This window comes from Solanum tuberosum, unplaced genomic scaffold, assembly GCF_000226075.1.
Source record: "Solanum tuberosum cultivar DM 1-3 516 R44 unplaced genomic scaffold, SolTub_3.0 scf00121, whole genome shotgun sequence".
In the NCBI taxonomy this organism is placed as follows: domain Eukaryota; kingdom Viridiplantae; phylum Streptophyta; class Magnoliopsida; order Solanales; family Solanaceae; genus Solanum; species Solanum tuberosum.
This window is the reverse complement of record NW_006239046.1, coordinates 568,141-574,516: the sequence shown is the minus strand read 5'-3', so window position 1 is coordinate 574,516 and position 6,376 is coordinate 568,141.

The following is a 6,376-nucleotide window of genomic DNA, read 5'->3' as shown; positions in this document are numbered from 1 at the left end:
CTATTATGTATGTAGGTCCTACTTTGGCAAGTAGTACCCTCTCTTTTCGGTGTGGGAGTAGAACACCAGATTTCATGAAGCTCACATGGTCTATGTCGGTCATGGCAATGTCTCCTATGTTTTAAGAAGATGATCTAATGTATGAATAGGACTTATGAACTCTAACTAGGACTACTTCAGGGATACTAGTTAGTGTAGGTGAAGGTGTGAGACTTTACCTATGCATTGTACAAGTGGTTTCTTTGAGGAGTTCTTATTGCACAAGTGGACTCTAAGGGAGGTTATGATTAGGCTCTTTATGTAATGTAGACTATGGTCTATGTATGTTAATATGAAAGCATGTTAAGGTTGACTTTACTTATGTCAAGACATGAAGTATGATTATGCATGTGAATTACACTTATGACTTCTTAATGGGTTTGCTTAGTATATGTGGGGGTATGTGACTCCATGTGTACATTGCACAAGTGAGCTTGTGAAGGGGTTGTGAGGGTGGTTTACCTATGATATGACTAAATGGGTTATGACTAATGATGTAGTAAAGGAATGAGTCCTTATATGATGTTATGAAGTATGTTGGTCTTATGTCTAATGTTAAATGAAGATGTTATGACTTGTTGAATATGATGTGCCGAGTCTATGGTGGCTTCCTAGGAATATTTGGTGTGAGTAGTATTATGGGATGCTACTTGCATATTGCACTAGTGTGACTTGGGGGTTGTCTTAGGTGATGGTATCCTATGTGAAGACTATGCCTATGGTGTGCTTATGACTCTATGAATATATGTGGTTGGATTGATGAAAGCTATATGTAAATTCACCTTTGGTAACCTTAAGGTAGTACATTGCACCAAGTATTCCTTAAGGGTTTCTTGAGGTAAAGGAAGTTAAGATAAAGAGGAAGGTAATGTATTGTATGCATTGAATGTGCCTAAAATGTTATAAGTGGCTCTATGTGCAATTATGAATGGGTTCCATGTGTATGATGATGTATGTGGTTTATTTGGTGCCTATTGTACTAAATGTTCATGAAGTTTCTCTAAAAAGGCATGTTGCATGGTTTCCAACTAAATGTCCTTTTAAAAGCATGTTTTTCATGGTTATCATACTTAGTGCATTCTTATACTAACATCATTCTTCTTCATCCTTTTACACCAAGTGTAGGTGATGGTGACTAAAGGGTCTTTCCTAGAAGTGATGAGCTTGGCTTACTATTCCCAAGTTTGGGTGTGTCCTTAAATATTCAAGGACCTTTATCTTAAAGAGTTTCCTTAAGTTCTATGTACTAGATAGTAGTTTCTTTTGTATTGTAAGGGCTGTGTCCCTCTTGTGTTGTAGTCATGTTTTAAGATGGCTACCTCGAGACGTAGTATTCCGATTTTGTATTAAAGGTTTAATGAGGGGACTTTTATGTCTTGTGTTATATTATGAAAAAGTTTTACATTTTCCACTATTTTTCTATGGTAAATGCTATGACGAATGCTAAGGGCTTGTATAAGACCTTCGAGAGGTCGAATACGCCGGTAACGACTAGTGGGTGCTCTCGGGTCGTTACAGCAAGCGACGTGGCAGTGGGTGTAGTGTTGGGATAAAGAAAAGATAAGGTGTTCCACTCAATCTATTATGCAAGCAAGACCCTGGATTCTGCACAAGTTAATTATACAGTGACTGAGAAGGAGATGCTAGCTCTAAGTGTTCACCTTCGACAAGTTAAGATCATATTTGGTAGGTACTAAGGTGATTGTTTTTACTGACCATGCAGCTATTAGGTACTTATTCAACAAGAATGATGCTAACCAAGGTTGATTCGGTGGATATTGCTTCTCCAAGAATTTGACCTTGAAATTAAGGATAGAAAAGGTACTGAGAATCAAATAGCTGATCATTTGTCTAGGTTGGAGGATCTTTCACATGTCCATGCAGGGGAACAAATCTGGGAAGAGTTTCCGGATGAACAGTTGATAGCACTATATATCTCTCAACTGCCTTGGTATGCAGACATAGTGAATTTGATAGTAAGTGGAGAGTACCCTCCGGGTGAAACCACCCAACAAAAGAAAAAGCTCAATCCTGATGCTAAGTTCTATATCTGGGATGAACCGTTCTTATTCAAGCAAGGAGTGGATAGGGTGATGAGAAGATATATTATGGAGTATGAGGTAAAAAAAGTGCTCGAAAGTTGTCATGCTAGCCCATATGGAGGTCACCATGGAGGAGAGCGCATGGCGCATAAGGTACTACAATTTGGTTTCTTTTGGCCCTATTTATTTAAAGATTCTATTGCTTTTGTGAAGGGATGTGATAAATATCAAAGGTTGGGTACTATATTGAGGAGACATGAGATGCCACTAAGTAACATTCTTAAGGTTGAAATTTTTTATGTGTGGGGTATTGGCTTCATGGGTCCCTTCCCGCCATCCAATAGGAACCAATATATCCTTGTGGCTGTTGATTATGTGAGTAAGTGGGTTGAGGTTGTCACTCTTCCTTCAAATGACTCAAGAGTTGTGATCAAGTTCATAAAAAAGCATATTTTCACTCGCTTTGGCACTCCAAGGGCAATCATAAGTGATGGAGGTAAGCATTTCATTAACCATCTAGTGAAAAATATTCTTGCTAAGTATGGTATTTGTCATAAGGTTGCTACAGCTTACCATCCTCAAACGAGTGGCCAAGTGGAAGTTTCGAATAGAGAGGTGAAGCAAATTTTGCAGAAAATGGTGAATGCACAAAGGAAGGATTGGTCTGAGAAGCTGGGTGATGTGTTGTGGGAGTATAGGACTGCATACAAGACACCCATAGGGACTTCTCCTTATCACATAGTGTTCGGTAAAGCATGTCATCTTCCGGTAGAACTAGAACACCAAGCTTATTGGGCGATCAAGAGGTTAAATCTGGACCCCGAGCTAGCCGGTAGGAAGAGAGTGAATCAAATACATGAACTTGAGGAGTTTAGGCTCCATGCGTATGAGAATGCCAAGCTCTACAAAGAAAAGACGAAAAGGTGGCATGACAAGCACAAAGTTAATTGCAGTTTCACTCCGGGAGAAAAGGTACTACTTTTTAACTCAAGGCTAAGGTTATTCCCTAGAAAACTAAGGTCTAAATGGAGTGGTCCTTTCGAAGTGGTAAGAATGACACAACATGGGGCTACTGAACTTAAAGGTGAAATTGGCCCTACGTTCTTGGTAAATAGGCAAAGAGTGAAACATTACTTTGGAGAAGATTCGGATCGTGATCGGAAGGCTCTTGAGCTAAATGATGAATAATCCAAGTTGAGTCGTGCCACGACGTTAAATCAAGCTCTACATGGGAGGCAACCCGTGAACAATATATAATAGATAGGTAGTTTGTTTTACAATTTGACTTTTTGTTTTAGTGTAGTTTAAATTCTTAGAATCTAGGAAGTATGTTTATCTATTAGTTTTATCTAGACAGGATTTTTCAATATTTGTAACTTAGTTTGTAATAGTACAAAAATGAAAAAAAAATCTGGAGTCAGGCTCACTGGCTAGCGTGCCGCGCCTAGCTTAAAACTTCAAAGCGTATCTCCTGGCACACTGAGCGGCGCGCCGCGCCAAGAGGAAAACTTTAAACTCGCTTCAGTGGCACACTGATGGCGCCTCATGCTGGTGCCGCGCCAATGCCTAGAAATTCGGGTAAATTTTTTAAAATAGGTCAAAACCCGACCCAACCCCCTTACAATCCCTAAACTAAATTCATCCCCCCATTCTCCCAAATTTCCCTCCGCCCCAACCCCTAAACTCTCTCAACTATTCTTCTTCTTCTTCACTTCCCCTCCACATTCCTCCATTAAAACACCACACCAACCTTTGCGTTTCACCACAAAACCCTCTTTCTTCCATCTACCCCTATAAATTCCCCAACTCCAACATTCTATTTCCCTTCCAACTCTTTCTCTCTAGAATCTTTTTCTTTTTCTCCCAACCCCATTGCCCAACCCGACCCCCCCCCCCCCCCCTCTTTTTCTAATTCTTTTCTTTTTCTCCAATTTCCTTCTTCTAAGCAGGTACTCATGGCACCCAAAGCAAGAAATGTTGCAAGTGGAGCGGGTTCTAAGCAAAATAGGAAGGGAGAACCTTCCGGGTCTTCAAGTAACCCGGAACCATTTCAGAAATTCAGCAAGAAAGCGGTGGAGCTATATGGGCATGAGTGGTTTGAGTGCCAAAAAGAGGAAAAATACCTTGGAGATGAGTACGTCAATGAAGTGAGGTTGCAAACCCAATTCTCGATTATCTATAATACTATCAATGCTCTTGGGCTGAGATTTATAATTGAAAACTCGGGTGATTATAACTTGACTCTAGTGCGAGAATTTTATGCAAATTGGCTCACGGAAACCCGTTCCAATAAGACCGTGCCAATTCGGGGTAAAGATGTGAGATTTACTGCTAAAGTGCTAAATTTGTTGTTGGGCACTCCAAATTGTGAGGATGAGGACTTTATTAGGTTAAGGAAAACCCCCCTTATAGAGATATACATCATACGTTTTGTGGGGTAGAGTCTATTGCTAGGTGGGATAGAAGTAAGGACACTGGGAGGCATTCTACCCTCCATTATGCTAATTTTAATCAGGTTGCTAGAGTGTGGTTAAAGATTTTGTGTAGTGTGTTGTTAATGGAGAAAAACCTTACCGATGTGACTAGAGATAGGGTGGTGTTGGTGTAAATGTTGATGAAAGGGATGCCTAATAATGTTGGGGTTGTTTAAGGTAGAATATGATGAAGTTTCAGAACAATATGAGATGGTGATTCTGTTATGGAGGGGATGATTACCCAGTTACTGAGGGCTGAGTGAGTCGAGGAAGAGGAGTTAGACATGACTATTCCTAGGCACCCCGACTTGATTGGCAAACTAGTAGATGTGACTAGGGCTAAGGTGTTAGACACGTCCCATGGAATTGTCTTATCAACTCAGGAGCAGCAGGCACGTGATGACAGCGTGATGGATCATATGTTTGGAATGGAAGAGCTGCAGCTTAGGATTGGGGGCCACCCGGTCACGGAGGCGGAGATGGAAACCTTGGCATACCACTACCCGTTGACAGACAGTGCAGCCTTTCTTTGCAGGACTGGGTCAGTTTTTCAGGAACCTCTGGATGATGATGAGGCCACTGCAGATGAGGGAATGGATGATGATGAGGATGATGATGGTGTGAATGATGATGCTAACGCCTTAATGGTATTCGATGGAGGTCGTGATGACGACGAGGCCTAGAGGCCTAAAGGAGTAATCCTATCTCTATATTTTTTTATTTGTGCACTGGGGACAGTGCCAATCTTTAAGTGTGGGGTGGGAGATATATTTCTTGTGTATATAAGTTTTTACTGCTTTATCAAGTCTTAATTAGTTTCTTTTTTAGGATGAAAGGATTAAAAAAATTTTGGGTTCCTCAGCATTTGTTCTTGGTACTTTTACTGAGGATAGTCCCTTTGAACCGACTAGGACTAGTTTTATTGCTTTATTGAGTCGTAGAGTCATCTTAGGAGTGACGGTTCCCGGTAATGGATAGATGACTACCGTTTTAAGAGAAAATTAGTCACGTAGGGGGGTAGAATTGAAAAACCAACCTTGGTATTTTGAACCTATGTCCAAAAAAGTTAGCCAGACATCATGGGTAGTCACTATTGGAAAATACAAAAAGAATGATAACCTTGAAACAAGCATGTGTTCTTTGTTTTAAGTCTGAATGAATCCAAATGGGCTTAAGTGTGTAGTAATATTGTAATGAAAGTTGTATGAGCATGCTAGTATGATGTGTCCTTATGTGTGTTGTGATGCCATGTGTGGTGAGTTATTGTTGGTTCTTGATTCAATTGATATCTAGAACTTTCCCTGTGTGTGTTGAATGAGTAGTTGTATGACTTAGGGAATATGATTGAGGTGTTACTTTGAAAAAGCCAATTCTTGACTCTAATTATATGCCTACCAATGAAATTACCCCTAGTAAAGCCCCATTGAGCCTTTAGCCTTGTTTGATTGTTAAGCCACATGAATAAGCCGAAACCCTTTTGATTGATACCAAAGTCTTTGATCCCAATGAAATCCTTAATGCACTATGTTAAGAAGAAAGGTTGAAAAAGTTGGTTGATGTGAGAAAGGGTGGAAATGCTAAATTGTGTGGAAAATAAAAGGATAAGTAAAAATATGTTTTGGCCCTGGTCCTTAGTGACAATGTGCACCTCAACTTAATTGAGGGTGGGTAGTACAGAAATATGCTCTAAAAATGGGCCCTGGTCCTCCCAAGGATATTGTGTACCTCACTCGGACCTTAAAGTCTTGAGTTGAGGGTGTCTAGTGCAAAGGCATATATAAAAAAAAAAAGAATAAAGGGCAAAGATGGAGCAACAAAACG